This window comes from Ahaetulla prasina, chromosome 2 (genome assembly GCF_028640845.1).
Source record: "Ahaetulla prasina isolate Xishuangbanna chromosome 2, ASM2864084v1, whole genome shotgun sequence".
Lineage (NCBI taxonomy): Eukaryota > Metazoa > Chordata > Lepidosauria > Squamata > Colubridae > Ahaetulla > Ahaetulla prasina.
The window spans coordinates 104514080-104533643 of NC_080540.1; the positions used below are offsets into that span (position 1 = coordinate 104514080).

At 35.5% G+C, this 19564-nt stretch overlaps 1 protein-coding gene across 3 annotated transcripts in view; it reads right to left on the reverse strand.

Moving 5' to 3' along the window:
* The window catches only part of CPEB4 (cytoplasmic polyadenylation element binding protein 4), a 64322-nt gene that overhangs the window by 28198 nt on the left and 16560 nt on the right, over nucleotides 1-19564 (reverse strand). The gene's annotated exons all lie outside the window — the stretch shown is intronic.

A 19564-nucleotide genomic window follows, 5' to 3' on the forward strand; every position in this document is an offset into this window, starting at 1 on the left:
AATAGAGAGCAACTGGCTCAGCAGTAATATTGTGAGAAAGGGGCTGGTACACTGGTAGACAATTAAGCAAGAACCAGTAATATGTGCACCTTCCAAAAGAGCCAAAGCAATCTTGAACAGTAGATGAACAGTATGGAGACCACAAGAAATGACAGCACCCATTCCATGCTGCACTGGACAGATCACACCTAGAATATTATGTCCAATTCTCAAACTCCAACCATAGTACAAAAAAGATGCAGATGAACCAGAAAGAAGGCAAACAACAACAATAACGACAATGAGGCTCTTGGAGACTAACTCCTATACAAAAAGGTTAAAAGAGTTGGCTATACATATCCTAAAGAAAAGAAACCTAATGAGAGACACACTGTAATAGCAGTCTTCCAATATGTGAAGAGCTGTCACAGGAAAAAGATGTAGATTTATTCTCCATAGCATCTCAGCATCCAAGAGTAAAATAAAAACTAATGGGTGGAAGTTTTTTAGAAAGAAATCTGAAATAATGAAAAAGTTCTTGGTCTGAAGATCTGCAAGAACTTTTCCTATGCTTTTTTGGGTGGGTGGGGGGAAGACCTGCTGTGTTGCTGCCTGCTTCCTAAGGCTGAGAGAGAATGACTGGTACAAGGTTATCCAGTTAGCCTCATGCATAAGGCAGGCCTAAAATTCACAGTCACCCGTTTTCTAGCCTGGTACCTTAACCATTACACCAAACCGATTATGTTTTTACAAAAATCCCTTTTAAAAATGGCTAATATATTTTCTGTCTAATCTCTTCTGAAATTATCAATGATATTTAACATAATCATAAGAACTAACCATATTTTTAAAAAGGAAATATTTGCAAGATTAATAACTATATTTCTACATTTCACAGCCATATTCAAAGTTAATCCCCCCCCCTTCTTTTGGCCTGATCAAACTTATTATTTCTCTCATTCTCTCTTTCTTTCTTAAGGAGTCTTATTCTAGAACACACAGCACATATTGGAGTCAAATTTACTGCTTATATTACATGTTGCTATAATTGTGCATTTTTAATCCTCATCTCATTAGATTGTTGCATGCATATCAACATCATGAACAGATGTCTAAAAACCTCAGTTTCTTTGATCAATACATGGGTTTGAATACGGTTCTCAGGCAATCAGATTCTGCAATTCAGCTTTTATATATTCTTACTGAATGTTATGAATTTAACTGAGTACTACTTTTACTTATTACTGTAATTTTCTTCATTTAAAATAATTTGGTCCTACATTTAGGTTGCTAAGGAAAATACAGAGATGAGGACAATCAGTAAATTTTAAAACTAACACTAGTTAAATATATGAGCAAATTTAACAATTAATTTCATATACATAATAATAATTTACATTTTTCACTCCTACCAGTATGTTGGCATATGTGAAGCAAGCCCAGAAGGCATTCTGGCACAAGAGAAACGGTCACTGTGCAATATCAGGGATATTTTTAAATGAAAGATATTGCTACATTTATTTTTATTTCAAGTAGAACTTTTCCTCAAACTTCTTTATTGATAAGACATCATAGACCCAAATTATAATTAATCATTGGTGCTTACTTACAGTATGTATGTCAAAACAGTCAGGATCGCAGACATGGCACCACAGTACAAGTCTCAACACTTTTGTATGCGCACACAACATTATCACAAGCACAAAAGGGATGCAGCTTGCAGTGAAACACCATGTCTGCTGTCTGGCCCATTTTTACTTCCCTTATAGACAATTATGTCATTCTAATTATTAAACAATTATCCTGTTATTACTCTGGAGTTATCTGAGAGAAATGAATAGTAATTAACTACTACTGTTTATACAGTATGGAATAAGGAATTAAGAAATAAGATGAAAATATATCACAATTAGAGATACAGAAATATCAGCATCAACATATTTCTTATGATCATTTGAATATATCTAAGAAAGGTTTGGACTGCAGACTTCCATATTTGACTTAACGAGGCCTAGACAGAAGCCCCTCCTCAAAAGACTAATGATACCCCGTCCTTTTCCTTGTGCAGGAAGAATGATGAAGGAAGAAATTGTTCCTTTCTTTCTGTGCATGGAAAAGCATAATTCCTTTCTGTTTATACTGGATATGATGGATAATACTTTCTCCCCCAGTGGCAATGCTAAGAACAGGGCGGAGTTCCACAGATAGGACTTTTAGAGAGAGCAATTATACCCACCGATATCAGCCAAGAGTTGGGGAGGTGGGACAAATTAATTTATCTACTGATATACAGTAAACTGTTAATTGGGTGAAGAGTTTAGATAATAATCCATACACAGTGATCCCATCAGCTAATACACTGACTTAAATAGTTGACCATGGATTGGAATTCTACATTCCTGTAGAATTTAAATGTGAAACAGATAGTCCTTGGAATTACAATGCCAAGATAATAACACTGAGTTTTAGAGATCTGCTATACTATTAAATCAGTCCTTGGATTTAAGAGTATCAAAATCTGATAATACACTAGTAAAGTTTTACCTTTTATCCCCACATTCCAAAGTAACTTTTGATCACTACTATTCAATGCTATCTTGATCAAATGTTAGAAAATGTTAATGGTTTCATTCATGGTGAGAAAGTGATAATTCTAAACGATGCTTAAAAATTAATTTTGACTTGGATTTGTGCTGGAATTTAGGGAATCTTATTTAATATTGAATTAGATCCTGTTTGATACCTAATCTGTGGAATTATCATTCCACTGAACTCAAATGACTACTAATACAGACTGCCTTCACCAAAAATTTAGCATATAGCAAAATGTTGAACCAACCAAGAGCTCTCAATATTACTAGTTACCTGTAGTGAGTGTGGTAACTATATTTGTTATTTTAACTTTTTAAATATTTTTTTAAATAATTTTTTATGAAAATGGAAATTTCAAAAATTCTTTTAGAAGATTTGATATTTTAATCACTGAATCCAACTCCGTCTCTAATGGTTAGGATTTTATTTTCTTCCTAGCATTTTCCTTTCCTCCCCCCCTTTATTAATTAAGTGTTGATCAATTGATTGTAACAGAAATTGACTTATGAGCTTGTTGGCTGAGTCTGATGTCATGGGCTGAGAGACACTGATCATCATCAAGGCAAGTTTTCATACCTAAAATGGAACTAGATCTCACAATCTCCTAGTTTCTAGCTTGATGCCTTAATAATAGACCATATTGGCTTTCTTACTTTTAGGAATATATTTGTACGTAATGATACATAAATACAAAAATTCATATGGATCTCTTGTGAAATAGTGTGTATGTGTGTATACATACATACAACTATATATATATTAACTAAATATAGTAACTAAAGATCGTATATATAGATACTAATGCATGCCTGAATAACACTGTCTGCAAATCCAAATTTAGATGAAATGTTCAATATATATTTCTAACAATAATCAGTTTATACTATGATTTCATAAATGAATGCCTTTTAAATATGTTTTAGTTTACTTCTTTCCTTTTTCAAAACAAATTAAACATTTTTTTAATCAGGGATTTAGGGTATTTATAACTTTGGAATGCCAATAAACCCAGCATTTCTAAATCTGACATTCAGCTTAGAAGGAATAGCTGAGATTGCATTAACATTCCAGTTTTGGTTTTCCAATTCTGAACATCCAAATATCAAAGAATATTATTAAAAAATATAGCACATTTGTCAATTGCTTATCGGTTTAATTAAAAAAGGGCCGTGGTGGCTCAGGCTGTAAGATAGCCTGTTATTAAAACACAGCAGCCTGCAATTACTGCAGGCTCGAATCCCACCAGGCCCAAGGTTGACTCAGCCTTCCATCCTTTATAAATTAGGTAAAATGAGGACCCAGATTGTTGGGGGGGCAATGTTGACTTTGTAAATATACAAATAGAATGAGACTATTGCCTTACACACTGTAAGCCGCCCTGAGTCTTCGGAGAAGGGCGAGATATAAATGTAAATTTAAAAAAAAACAAAAAAAACAATGAACTTTCTCCCAAACTGTCTTCCAATTCATACATTCATTTAAAGAAAACTCAGATTACAGATAAGAAAACAAAGGCATTCAAATTATCAAAAATAACTATTGAAAAACTATTTCTTGTGAAAGAGTTCCTCAGCCCATTTAGACTAATGTCAAGCAAAAGGACCTTTGTTGCTTTCCTAAATTGATTGTTCAGCTTTACTACAATTCTTGAAGATAAGACATTCAGAGGATATAAATAGAAACAAGGTAGACATATATTTCAGAATGGCCAACAATTGGATTTGTTGTCATCATGGTAAGCATAAACAGAAATAAGTTATCCAAATATACTATTGATACGGGATGCCTAAATAGGTCTAATTCAAACCTCCCGACCAATATAGAACATGGATATCCTTCAGATATCACTGTTTTCAGGAAGCATTTCCCTGCAAAATCACTAGGTACAATTTAAAAGTAAAATGAGAAATTACCATTTTAAAAAATGGAATGGAACAGATCTATGACTAAACACATCCACATTCACATTAACTGGAAAAACTGATCCATCCTAACAAGGAGAACTGGCATTTCCAAGAATACTTGACAAGTTAAAAGCTACAACAGAAAAGAGTCACCTGCTCATTTTACATAAACAAAAGTGAATATTAGTATTTTTATAATTAAACCAGATTACATCCCACCACACCTAAGGGGGGAAAAAGCCCCTCTAGCGGATGGTTGAATGAATGATTACCTTTTCAACTGCTTACAGGAGGTACAGTAAAAAGATTTCAGACATTTCAGGAAAAAGTTGCTTATCTTAGCAGCTATACTTGCATATTAGCAATTATGTCCAATATTTTCAAAACAGTGTTTCCTGAAAACAGGTTTTAACAATTTTAGCAAAAATACTAATCCCATAAAATATATTCTCAAAACCATCTTGCAGAGCTTTACTATAATTCATTAACAGCAGAGATATAATGGACAATTTATATGGAAAATTTCTAGAGAGGAATTTTACTGCATTCAAATAATCTGCTACTTATCTGAACTCATTTAGCTGCACATTTTGGCTGGTTTTTCAGGTGAAACCTGCTCTTCCAAAAGTTGCACTAGAATGATCACTACTTTGAGGATTAAGTTCCTTTCACATGAGCTAAACAAATTAGTACATGTTTAATACCCTACTTCAGTATTAAACAGCAGTAATTTGTCCTCATATAGTGTATATCTGGAAAGGGAGAATAATAAATGTAATAATTGCTTAATTATAAATCATTACCACTGCAGAAATTTACCACATCTAAAGTGCAAAAGTCCAGAAAACCAGTAAGTGGCAGCAAAAATAATTTTAGCTATCTGTTCCAGGAGTTGGATTCATTGTCCTAATTGGCAACTTCCAACTCTACAATTTTATTTCCCTGGACTTTAATACAAAAAATATTAAATCATTCAACCTTTTTTTAAAAAATTGGCATTATGTAGTGCCATATTCCAAGGTGGGCAGCACATGAATTAACAACCGGTTCGCCCAGCACCGAAAATGTGAGTGCGTGCCTTTCGCACATGCACGCAGCATTCTGCACATGCACTTTGCATGTGCGCTTGCATGCATGTGCACAGCTTAAAAAAGGCAGCTGAATAGAACGGCATAGCAGCGGTCTGAATGGGACAGGTTACAACTACTAGTTCGCCCGAACCAGTCCAAACCGGCAGCAGCCCATCATTGGCCATATTGTATTACTTTTATTACTGGTTCAGAACATATCAACATCAGATGAAAAATTTGTCTCTAAAACAAACAACTGAAAAGCTTCTTTGTTGTGCAAAACTAATGCTTTTTTTAAAATTCAGGTCTTGTTGCTAAATCAAAATCATGAATATCACTTTTTGTCTACTATAATGGCAGTTTTCTTTCTTTCTTTCTTTTTTATTCGCATTTATATCCCGCCCTTCTCCGAAGATTCAGGGCGGCTTACATTATGTTAGCAATAGTCTTCATCCTATTTGTATATTTATATACAAAGTCAACTTATTGCCCACAACAATCTGGGTCCTCATTTTACCTACCTTATAAAGGATGGAAGGCTGAGCCAACCTTGGGCCTGGTGGGACTAGAACCTGCAGTAATTGCAGGCAGCTGTGTTAATAACAGACTGCATTAGTCTTCTATATAGTCTTCTATATTAGTCTTCTTCTATAAACTTTAGCTTTATTATATTTTCTTCAATGACAAAGCCCAAGATATGCTTAGTTGTTTGAAAACAAATTACAACTCCATGTTCAATACAGTTTATATTTTAATTTTACAGTATTAAAGTATTAATGCTTTAAGATTCCAAAAATCAACCAAGATGGTTTCATTTGCTCAATTCTGCACAATGTACAAATTTGTGCATAATTGCACAAGTGCAAAAATTTGGAACTACAAATTTCTTGTGTGTTCAATAAACTTGGACAATAAAAATATTCTAGTTTAGTCTAATCTATTTGTTATGCTGTTATAATAATGAACTAAAATTGAGTTTGAGAAAAAAGTACATCTCAATTTCTAACAAATAAAATTAAGATATCCATTTTCCTATCAGGCTATTTCTTTAGTCTATAAAGCTCTTGAAAATATATAATCATCCAAGATCCCTTTGCCAACCTAGTTTTAAGACCCTATGCTATCCATATTTACATTTCACAACTTATTTAGAGCATGTCTTTCTCTTTTTTTGTTCACCACTACAATGCTCTTCTACAGGTTAATTCAGAATGGGGTAACATTTCTAAAACACAGATTTTGACATAAGAACAACTGCAACTGAGATCTTCAAGTTTTAGAAATGTTCAAAACTGGTAATTATCACTTTTACTTGAGCCAGAATTGGACTTCAAGCTATTTCAAACACTCAATTTATTGCTCAATGTTCTTGATGTATCTCATTTTCTAAGGTGCAAAATATCTTTAAAATAGTAAATTCAAGGGCAGTGCAGATATTCAAGGTATTTTTTTTTATTTCAAACAATTGGATATCTATCATCAATATTCTAATTAAACAGTTTTGACAAATTATACTGTCTCCAATATAGAAATCACATAATACTATTAGGCTTCTAATCAAAAGGTCAATGAATTTAATATTTGTAACTGTTGAAAGAAAGCCAGGCATCACTCTTTTTTATTTTATTTCCCTCATTTTCCCCTTTGCCCTTCACTATTTTTCTTTCCTATTTTTCTTTTCTAATATTTCATTTTTTAGAAATTTAATAAAGTACAAATAAAAAAGACTCTACGGCAATAGGTAAATAAATAAATAAATAAATAAATAAATAGGTAAAGTGGCATAAGGTGCTACAGCTTGCTATACATAGCATTTGATATCATCCAGCTAACCTTCTAGTCAGCATTTTACAGTTTCAAACACAAAAGTTGGTAAGCCCAAGATATCCGGAAATTCTCACAAACTTCATTATCCTGCCACCATCAAAGCAGATCTTCTCCATATAGCAAAGAGAACTTCTGAGAAAACCAAGCACTGGCATCTCAATATGTTGCCAGATGCTTCAAGGGAGATTCCATGTCATTTAATGTACCATCAAAAGGCAGCAAATATACCTATAGTGCTCCTTTCTCCTACTACAGTATTTTCTTCCCACCTGTAAGGTAAAAGAAACTGAGGGAGTGACTGGCCTAAAATCACTAAGCTAGCTTTCATCCATAAGGCAGGCCTGGAACTCACTGTCTTCTGATTTTCTCTCTGCTATACCAAACTGGTTCTCATATATACATTATTTACCTTAATACATTAAATATGTGATATGGCATGGATAATAATTTTACCAAACCTACACCAGTTGTCTAATCATCCACCTTTAAAATAATTATCTTTGCGACCCTATAAATGTTTTCCTCCACAAAAAAGACAAAGCAACCACCAAGTATACTTTTCATTTAATCTAAAAGGAAATGTTAGTATGCTGTTATTTGACAGCATTAATCTGGATATTTTGTCATTTTAGAGACAATTTACGTTGTAACTTTAATTTTGGTTGTGTTTAGCCCTTCAAGGTGGTCCAGAAAAGAAGCCCAACCCCACACATCAGTGTTACCTTTACTGTAAGGTTACATTAACAGAATCTTGCAAGACTGTAAGCATTTCTCTCTTGATCTCTTTTTAACTTCTCAAAAACGAGGGTGGGTCCCTTATGAAATGCTTCTCATGCTTTCCCCCCAACTGAGAACTGAACTACCTCTTATCCGACCGATGGCTCGGCACTGATGCCTAGGCTGTGGTCTTCCTCCTGTCTCCCAGGGTCATTCCCATATATTATTACCCCCTGCTTGTCAATATCAAAGATTTCTAAAGCTGAAAGCTTTAACCCAAATGTATAGCTACAGTAAAGGATACTTGAGTTGGATTGTGCAAATCAGTGGAAATATCAATTCACTACCACATGATATGGGTCTGACTATTAGCTTAGGTAACTTTAAATAAACGCAATATAGAATCTTATTGTATTTGTTAGCAAGAATGATTTTGTGGGGGGAGTCATGTTCCAAGGCTGTGTAGCACCTAACATCAGTCAGAAAGAGGAAACATAACATGTATATTATCTTATCTGAAGGTTTTCTGGAGGAATATAAATAGCCATCAAGGGAAACTTAGAATGGTATAGGCAAGATAAATTATTGGTAGAAATTAAGGTTCTAATTTTCCTATTATCTTAGGTTTCCCTTGATATTTCTTCTTAAATGTTTTACTCTATCATATCTTTCTCAAATTAATTCACGTTTTTTCCTTACGTTCCATTCATGCAACTAATTTCAAAGCCGTTATACAAAGAACTTTGTCCACAGAAACAAGAAAGCCAGGGTTGATAATGTTCAAATTGTCATGTCAAATAAGCTGAATTTGGAGGAGATAAAGCAGATCTCTTCCTGTCAGGTTCAATCTCTGAAAGTCAAATATCTCATAAAGGAAATGCAATCAAGTTTCTAGAGGAAGATTCTGCACTCTTGTAGATATAAATACCAGTACTGAAAATGACAGCTGCTAAAGACAAACATGAGACAGTAATCAAAAAGATGATAAACAAAAATAAAATTATAACAATTGGCAAGGGTTTGTGGACAACTATTTGAAAACAGCACTATAATGAAGCAGACTATATAATATAAAAGGGAAAAACCCCCAAGAAACTGGCTCATTTATAATACTCAGAATATTTAAGCTTATTCATACAATCTATACAGATTATCCTGAAATGAAATTTGCCTAGCAAGATCAACAGGTTTCTGGCATTCTGAGTTTATGATACTAAAAATACTAGGTCTTATATCATATGAGTGTTAAACTGAAACCCTTGTTATTTTTTTAAAGCTACCATAAAATACAGCCTAGGTTGAGATCTTTCTTCTGCATACTTCACTAATGATTTTTTATTTACTTATGGGAGCATTTATTCCCAAGAGTTTCAGCTGCATCCTTAGTCATTCCATATGAGTATTTTTTTCCTATTTTCTCCAACCTTTGATTACCGTATATACTCGAGTATAAGCCGAGTTTTTCAGCACGTTTTTTGTGCTGAAAAACGTCCCCTCGGCTTATACTCGGGTCTATACGGCTTATACTCGAGTTTTGTTTTTTTTTAAGCCCCTCGGCTTATACTCGAGTATATACGGCTTATACTCGAGTTTTTTTTCTTTTTCACATTTTACCGGACGGCTGGGAAGCCCTGCCGGTGCAGTGAGAGGGCGGGCGGGGAGCCGCCAGCCTTCTCAGCTGAGGGAGGAGGGTTTCCAACCGTAGGTGCCTCATTTCCCACCCTCGGCTTATACTCGAGTCCCCAGTTTACCCCAGTTTTTGGGGTAAAATTGGGGACCTCGGCTTATACTCGGATCGGCTTATATTCGAGTATATACGGTAATCCACTGGATATATTTATATATTTGAAAAACTAGCTCAAAGAGAAAAAGTAGAACATGCAGACTTGTTAAAATACAGTATAAGAAAATCAACCATAAGAACTCATAGTGCCGGTCTAACACTTCTGATTAAAAATGAGATCAGAACAGGACCCTGTATTTCCTGTCAAGCCCTCAATTTTATTTTTTCCATCCTTCAAGTCTGGGTTATTACCATTCTGTTACCATGATTACAGACTAGGAGGGTTGCCATGATTACAGACTAGGAAGGTTTGAAACAATTCCCAAAATTTACTATCTTTAAAGCCAGGGCTAGAACAATATGCAAAAATTCAACACTACTCCATAAATCATATAGTCCTTAGGGTGAGAATTAGAATATGCTCATCTGTTCCCATCAATTCTTCATACACAGCTGACAGGTAGCAACCCTCCTGATCACAAAATTCATCAATAAAGTCAACAGAAAGTAGCAGATATTTTAGAGGCATTTTCTAGGTCATTATTATATCACTACCACTACCATCACCATCATTCACTTCCAGTCTGCAGGAATCTAATAAACACTGAAACAGTAAAGATTATTTGCCATTTGCCATTGAAGAGAGAGAGAGAGAGAAAATATGGTTTCCTTAATTTTGGGAACCAAATATGGCCACAGGAGAAAACTGATAGTAATACCATCAATGTTTCTTTCAAACAAGTGGAACTGTTAATAATCATATTAGAACAAGCCATGTGCTGATTTTATTTCTTTTTTCACTTGTATTGTAATGTTATACTTCTTGTTACATGGTATTAGAGATAGTTCTCAATTTACAACCATTTGTTTAGTGACCGTTCGAAATTACAACAGCACTGAAAAATGTGATTTATTACTATTTTTCACAATTATAACTGTTGCAGCATCCCTATGGTCACATGATCAAAATTTGTATGCTTGGCAACAGGCTCATATTTAAGCCGGTTGCAGTGTTCTGGGGTCATGTAATCTCTTTTACAGACTTCTAATAAGCAAGATTCACTTAACAACTGGATTAAAGGAGCCATGGTGACTCAGTGGTTAGAATACAGCACTGCAGGGCTAATTCACTGCTCACTCCAGGAGTTCGATTCTGAGTGGCTCAGGTTGACTCAACCTTCCATCCTTCTGAGGTCGGTAAAATGAGGACCCAGATTGTTGGGGGCAATATGCTGACTCTGTAAACCGCTTAGAGAGGGCTGTAAAGCACCGTGAATCTGTACATAAGTCTAAATGCTATTGTTATTACTAACTTAACAATTGCAAGGTTTCATTTAACAACTGTGGCAAGAAAGGTCGTAAAATGAGATAAAACTCATTGAACAAATGTCTCACTTAGCAATGGAAATTTTGGGCTCAATTGTGGTCATAAGTCAAGAACTATCTGAATTTTAATATAGATTTCAAGGCAGTAATGTTTATATATTATGACTGAAATTACCAACATGCCAGTGGTGGGATTCAACTGCACTGTAATATGAAAGAAAAACACTGCAATTCACATAAAAGTATTAGTTATATGATAATGGTTTCAGTCTTAAGCTAATTGCTTAATATTAATATAATAATATATTCTTGCTTAAGCGTTGAATGTATTTCTGAAATTCCTCTAGAGGCCAGATTGCCTCATGAAACAACTTTTCTGTGAACAAAATGTCAGAGACCAGGTTCCCTCTCACGGTCTTCATCATGTTCCAAAGATTCAATAGCTGACATAAATCATTTTAGGCTTCGCTGAATACACAAAGATAGGTTCTATTTCTTCAGGCATAGATAAGCATATATCAATCTGCCTGGATAGTTTCATGTGCTAAGAAGGATTAGAAAGGCTCAGATGGAAGACTATCAGGAGTATCAGCGCTAAAGATATCTCAAAAGGGAAAAAAAAAGGATGCATTGTTGCCAAGAAAGCTGCACAGTTGTACTCATGAAGTCATCAGGAGCCAACCTTAATTTAAGCATGCTTTTAACTTTTTTTTTTTTAACTTTTATCTGTCTTTGTGCGAGAAAAGGAATCACAATCCATGTCTCTCTGCCTCCTTGAAATGAGGCAGAATGAAGGGACGAGTGGAGAGGTGGGAGCGCTCTGGACATCAATTCCATTCATCCATTGTTTATGCCTATTTATTTAGTTGTTGTTTAGCTCTTAATGCTGTTCCACCCTCTTTATATCCTAAAAGACAATGACTATTATAAGAAAGCTAAAATAAATTAAGATGGTCATGCTTCCCTCTTGTCATCATAATCCATCAATATTTATTGTACGATTTTTGATGGCCAACACGTCAAACATGAACAATATTGTGAATATAATACAACAAGGTGCTCACAGATGCTAACTCTGGTATCCATTTTTGCTATGCTAATTCTATCTTATGAGTTTTAGAATGTTTCTGAAGTTTAGATTATGATCTTTTTAAAATTCACAAACAATAAAACTCTCATTTAATTCACTGGTATTACTTTAAAGAGGGCATAACCATAAATACATTATAATATGGGGAAAAACAGTATGCATATTTCCGTTTGCCAAAATCTAATTAATTCATTAATAAATACTAGGCTACTATTTGGGATATTTTTTTCAAAACCATGTATCTATAAATTGTAAGAACTTCTCAACGTTTGCAATGGCCAAATAGAAAAAGCATAGTTAACTGTAATAAACATTTCAAACTAAATACCTAACATGCCTGTATGGTTAAGAGCCTTTACAGCAATTACTTCTACAGTATTTGAGCTATTAACTGAGATTCCTTGTTTATGGGAAGAAAAATGCTGATTTTCTCCAGCTCTTACTTGAAACACTTGACCCCAAAAGCATAGCCAATTAGATCTACAAGCTAGATCCCTTCTGACTAATGAAAACAACCTCTATTAGTTACCTTCCCCATCCCATATAAATATGGTTTAGGGAAGTCCCCTTTTCTCAGTACTAGAATGTAAAAGATCAGCAATAAACCATCTCCCAGCCTTCTTTGCTTCTTTTCGTCCATAGTAACAACAGCTTGGCTTGCCTTCATTTTCATTCTAGAAAGCAGTAGGTAAAAGCTCATATTTTCAGTTTCATCTGAACCCTCTTCCTTGATCTCAGGATCTCTTCCTTTTCAGGATTTCTGCCCATTCAGGAATATATGCGCATTGCTGCTTGTGTGAAGCCAATACATGAGCATACTATCTGAATGAGGTTATAATATTTAAATATAGTTGCTTTATTATTACTGTGGATTTTTTTTTTACTTTGCTTACCATTAGTTAGTATAGCCAGTTTGTGAAAAAAATAATAAAGTATTTTGTATTCCTTTCTCTTTCCATTGATACCTTCCTAAAATTCCAGCCTCAACTAGCCATAGTTCTCCCCATCTTTCTTTTTCTTGTACCACTGCTATCACTAGATAGAATCTCTACTTTAGTTTTATATCAGTGTAAATATATGGATTAAACTCTCATTTTGTTGTAATTAAAACTGGTTTGCCAAATTAATTATACCTGTGAACAATTCTTTTTTGCAACTTAAGGATGATGAGAGCAGTACCTGCAGTTAAGTAGGAAAAGTAAAAAAAAAAAAACCTACATTCAGTACAAATGAGTTTAGACTCCTCCATATTCAAAGTTCACCAAGTAATCAGTCGGATTAATGTAAATGAAAGATCTTTCTCCCTGAATCAACAGAATACAGACCATGAATGGCAAAGGTATCACATCTAACCTACTTTTTGGAGTATAAGACACTTCGGAGTATAAGATGCACATTAGTTTTGGGGGGAGGAAAACAAGAAAAAAAATTCTGCCTCTGCCTACCAGCATCCTTCGGTATTCATCTGGCTAGCATCCTTGCAGCAAACAGCAAACAGCTTGGTCAACTTCAGCACATTATCACACCCTGATTCAGCACGAGCAACTGATTAGTGGTTGGATCTGCCTCCCAGAATACCACCAATCAGCTGTTCCAGGCTGTGGGGATCGCCGCAGCCCATCGCTGCCTCCGTGTTTTTGACCTCCCCGCATTGCATTTTCAGCCTCCCCACACTCCATTTTAGACCCGTTCCAGGCTGCCGGAATCACCACAGTACATTGCCGCTGATAACCGCCTCTGCACATTGCATTTTTGGCCTCCGCGTGTGCCATTTTTGGCCTCTGCATATCACATTTTTGGCCCATTCCAGGTGGCAGGGATTGCCACTGCCACCGCCGCTGATCCCCACTGCCTTGAACTGGCCAAAAACGTGACATGCAGAAGCCAAAAACGGCGAGGGCGGAGGCCAAAAACGTGACATGCAGAGGCCAAAAACGGGAGTGCGGAGGCCAAAAACACAACACATAGAGGCGGCGATCAGAGATGATGTGCTGTGGCAATCCCCGCAGCCTGGAATGGGTCTAAAATGGAGCATGCAGTGGCCAAAAATGCAATGTGTGGAAGCTGAAAACACAACACACAAAGGCCAAAAATGGCCAAAGGGTGGGGGGTGGCGGCTGGGCAGGGCTTCAGCAACATTCGCTGTATAAGACACAAAGGCATTTCCATCCACTTTTGGGGGGGACGTCCGTCTTATGCTCCGAAAAATACGGTAAATATGATACATTCCAGGAGGGCTTTCAAGAGACCTTTTTTGAGATAAAGATAAAATGGACATAATTAAAACGTGTATTGTTCTTTTTTCTTCTTCTGCGTTATTGTGCTCAGTAAATCAAGTTGGAGGAATTACATGACTTGTGCTATGCCCTCTACAGTTCTTGACAGCAAATTAGCTATCGCACCTTACATTTTCTATCTTTGTCACTGTGGATCAGCATATGACTCTCATTTAGGACTGTGGAAAGCATTCAAAAGAAGTGATTTGCAAAAGTCTCTTAGTACGAATGAAGCACTCTTCCTAAAGGATTACACATAAACCACATACATAAAGATCACCAGGAAGAGACTTCACAGCAGTTGTCTATACCTTCCAGGGGACACAAGTGCTAGATTACTTCAAGGATGGAATCTTTACTTGCTCTACGATGCTTTGGGAGTCTGTTTTCAAATGCTTCCCCATAACCCTACTTTGTCCCTGTTTATACAGCATTGGACCTAGAATTGTAATACTTTTCTTCTGAACAGTTAAAGTACTGATTCATTTTACTGTTAACATTAAATATAACATGAATTTTCAATCAAGTGATAGACAAACCCTTCACTGTTGACGTATCAATGGATGTTTTATGTTAGATGTTATTCTAGTGTCCTTTAATGTGTGTGTGTGTGTGTGTGTGTGTGTGTCAATTCCTACAAGAAGAGATGGCTTAACAGCTATGCCTGCACACCCTAAGATTCCATCTACCAAGCCCCTCCCCCCAATATTGGCCTGGAATTTATTCCCTTTTATTCCACATACAAGCTGTAGATCCTCAGTAGATAATGTATAGCCTCAGAAATACCATTCTCCTGAAAGATAGTACAGAAAATACAGTTTTCAATTAAATATTACAAGGGCAAATAAAATAATTTTCCTAAAGATGTTGGATTCAGCATCAGATAATACCCAGCTGAAATTAAACCGCAAATGTCTATGTTCAAGCAATAGAAGTTTCCTAGTTACAAGACACTACTTAGTAAATTAGATGTATGCAGAATTGAACCAGCTTTTAGACAAGACAAAGGGATTTCAATTCATTCTAGAAATAGGAATACAGGAACGAGTATCAAAGGTCATGGAAAGAAGGCCAACCAATCCTGGAACAGGTTTTTTTTTCCCTGTGGAAAGAAAAGACCAACTAATAAGGTCTTGCCAGATTCTCTTACTATCTGTTTTACTTGAGTACTTGATTTCATATCTTAAAACATTATATTGGCTTGGTGATAATACCAGTCATTACTTTTCACCTCCAGAAGTAAGTAGTACCAACCTGCCACTCAGTGAAGCATTTAGGACTCTTTAGAGTCAAGAGTAACTTTAAAAAGTTAATTCCATTAACAACAACAACTGTGAAAACAGAAAACATATACTTTTAAGGAAGATCATAAATCTGCACTAGCACTCCTCAAAAATAATCTACTAACTAGAACAAAAGCCCTGATAAACTAAACAAATGCAGCATCGGACACATAAAACCCAGAAACATGTAAGTTAAGATTACTGTTAAGCATTGACTCCATACTAAGCAAGTGACTTTCATACCATTCTGTTCTGAAGGAACTTTACATTAACAACTCAGAGTTCGGTTTTTATTTCAAGCCATTGTCAAAACAGAAATATGGAGTTATTTAAGTAGCCTCTTTTCTTCCTGAATCTATAAATTTTTAGACATATTTTTCACTTAGATACACCTCAGTGAGAAGGATGGGCAGGGAAGGGAAGGGAAGGGAAGGGAAGGGAAGGGAAGGGAAGGGAAGGGAAGGGAAGGGAGGGGAGGGGAGGGGAGGGGAGAGGAGAGGAGAGGAGAGGAGAGGAGAGGAGAGTGTACATGCAAAGCAACAGAGTAATAATAATCATAATAATGATACTAATAAGTCAGAGTAGTGGAGCAGATGAGAAGGATAGTAATAATATTAAAGGCATACAACATGGGTGAATATACATAGAGATAAGATAGTACTGTGAGGATTACCTAATTCAACAGAGTGATGGCACGGGGGGAAAAAACTATCCTTGTGTCTAATAGTTTTGGCATGCAATGCCCTATTGCGGCGTCCCAAGAGGAGGAGTTGAAATAGTTAATGTCCAGGATGTGAGGGATTTCTAGTTATTTTCTCAGATATCCTTATAATAGCATAATATTAGTTATTCAAATCTCAGGCCACTCAGAGATTTGGGTGCTGCCTGGAAGGATAGGAGCTCTTAACATAACCAGAGATGTAAAATTTCATAGGGGGATCTTAGTACAGCCATATATTATAGTACATGGGAAGTACACTTCTCAAAATGCCAGCAGGCATGGAAAACAAATTATTTAAAGAAAGGATCGTGTGGGTTTTATGTATTCCTATTCCATTTAGTGACAGATTCTGCATCATGTTGTACTTCAAATGAATCCCAGAATAGAGAGGAGTCATAGTATACAGTAATTTTACATCAGCCAAAACATTCATCCAAGCCTTCCTGCTTAATTTTAGACTGTGACTAACTCTCTTTTTTCATAGTTCACCTGCCAATCCTTAATTACTCCCCATATAATCAAACACATTTTCTTGCTTTCTCATAATAATTCTGTACCAAATGAGAGCAATTGCCCAATACTGTGTAATTATTATTGGAGAAAAATATGCCAACTGATAGAATTTTCCATATCAACTTCAGTTTTAAATCTCTTCATTGGAAATCCCAAATTTCATAATTGCATTTATTTCAAGGAAGGCATTAGGGATAAACAAATGCTTAGCTTCCTCTTGAGGTAAAAAAAATTGCAGTAAGGACAAACTATCAAATAAAAGGAAGAAGCAATTGTTTTAAAATTACATACCCTTATCCCATTAGTCCCTTTGAGATTAGCAGTATTATGCGAAGTGCAGAAAAGAACTTAAAATATATGACATAAGAAAGAGAAAACATAGCTAAATCTGGTTAACAGAAACATCATTCACTGCATATAATGACTCCATATCTTTCTGTTCTTGCAAAACATCCTTGCTCCCACACCTCTTCAAACATTGCTTTATGCTCTTCAAAGTTCCTGCCTCTCCTTTCTTAGGATCATATCAACTCCCACATGTTGATCACATATCATGTAACTTGGGATCATTTAACTCCTACATATCAACTGTATATAATTCCCCCTTCTTTTAAACAATCCCTCCTGTCTTTTTTCAAGACAGACAGAGTTCAAGAAAAGATTGGACAACTATTTGTCTGGGATAATATAAGGACTCCTGTCTTGAGCAGAGGGATTGGACTAGAAAACCTTCGAGGTATCTCTGTTAGTAGTAAAAAAATTTAACCACCCACAGGTTCCACAGTAATGCACCGTGTATCGTCGTCTGTGCCTGCCTCTCATGCATCGTGGATAGGGTTAGGGGGAGGCCACCGGCTACCAGCTCTGCTTGTCTGTTATAGCTGGGTGGTGTGGGGGAAATGCGCGAGCTATTCTGGGACGAGGCTCTTTTGTTTGCGGTTGCACTATAGCGCCATTTAGCTTCACTTATGTAACATGAACTAAACTTATGCACGGGCGATACAAACAGTATATTTTCAGAAATTTAAATTGTCACGGGGAATTTTATGAAAACCTAATAAAAATGTTTTTAAATAATGCTATGAAAATTTTTTAAAAAGTCAATTAAATTTAAAAAAAGGAAAGTGCTTCAGTATCAGAGAAAACCCCTACTGCCCACCATGAAAGCTGGAACACCCACTAATGGGCAGTAGGGACCAGGTTGACTACCACTGTTCTAACTGCATCAAAACATGGCTTTCTCAGTCTTCTCTCTCTGTCAACTATTCAACCATTCTTTAGCTATCTCTTGCAACTTGATCCTTAGTCATTTTAATCAAACCACCTCAACAGACTACTTTTGTTCTGGCAATTTCCTTCAGAATTTAATCCTCAATCATTCATCATAAATTCATCCCTGGCCCTGTCACTTTGGGTTTACCATATATACTGCTAAAGTACTGCATTTCCACTGCATTTAACTTACTTTTACATTCTTTTTGCAGTTCCTCTGCACTCAACTTTCTTTTAAATTTCTCCTGAAATACCCAATGTTCATTTTCTTTACTTCTTTTGACAAATGTTTATTCCTCGCCAAAAAATAACCCTCATATTATTTACCATCCTTCTACTAGCCTTTTAATGTCTTAACATTTCTCCAATCATTTTCCCATCTTTGCAAACTATTCTACCAAGTTATACAAATTCATCTACATGCTCTAATCTTTGGCCACTTAGATAAAATTTGATATAATTCTATTTTCCCTCTCAAATATAACTCCTTTTGTCTTTTGATACCTTAATTTCCAGATGCATACTCCTTCCAGCCTCATATGATATACCTATTATTTATTATTTGTTGCAATTTATTTGGTTTCTTAGGCAGCATAACAGCACAAGACTACCCACAAAGTTAGGTCCCCAACTAACATTCCTTTAACACTGTCAGTATTTTTACACATTTATTCATAAATTAAACAATCAAGGGGATATCACACATCCTTATTTGACATCCTTAATATTGTACCATTTATTAAGTATCCAATTTATTCATATGCATTTTCCTTACACTATATACCATTCTTATCAGTGTTCAACTTTCAATCCTACATTCTCATAAGATATCCCATTATTCAAACATATTCACCATACTTGCTTTCTCTATACAAAAATGTATGTTTTTCTCACCATCATGCCTTTCTAAATAACTGCTGAAAAGCAAATATCTGGTTTGTATAATTCCAACCAGCATAAGATGTAATACTTCTCAAATTGTGGTTTGTTAGTCACCTCTTGTATCCTTCCAATCAAAGTTCTACCAAGCAACTTTTTAGGTACTCTTAACAAAGTAATCCCCTGTAAAGTTTTTGTTTTTAAATTCTCTTTTGTTACCTATTCTTTTATAGATGGGAACAATAACTGTATTCTCTCAAACATTTCATACAGATGAAACTTTTAAGCTATTCAGTAAGTAAACCACATTCACATTTGAATATTACCTGCTG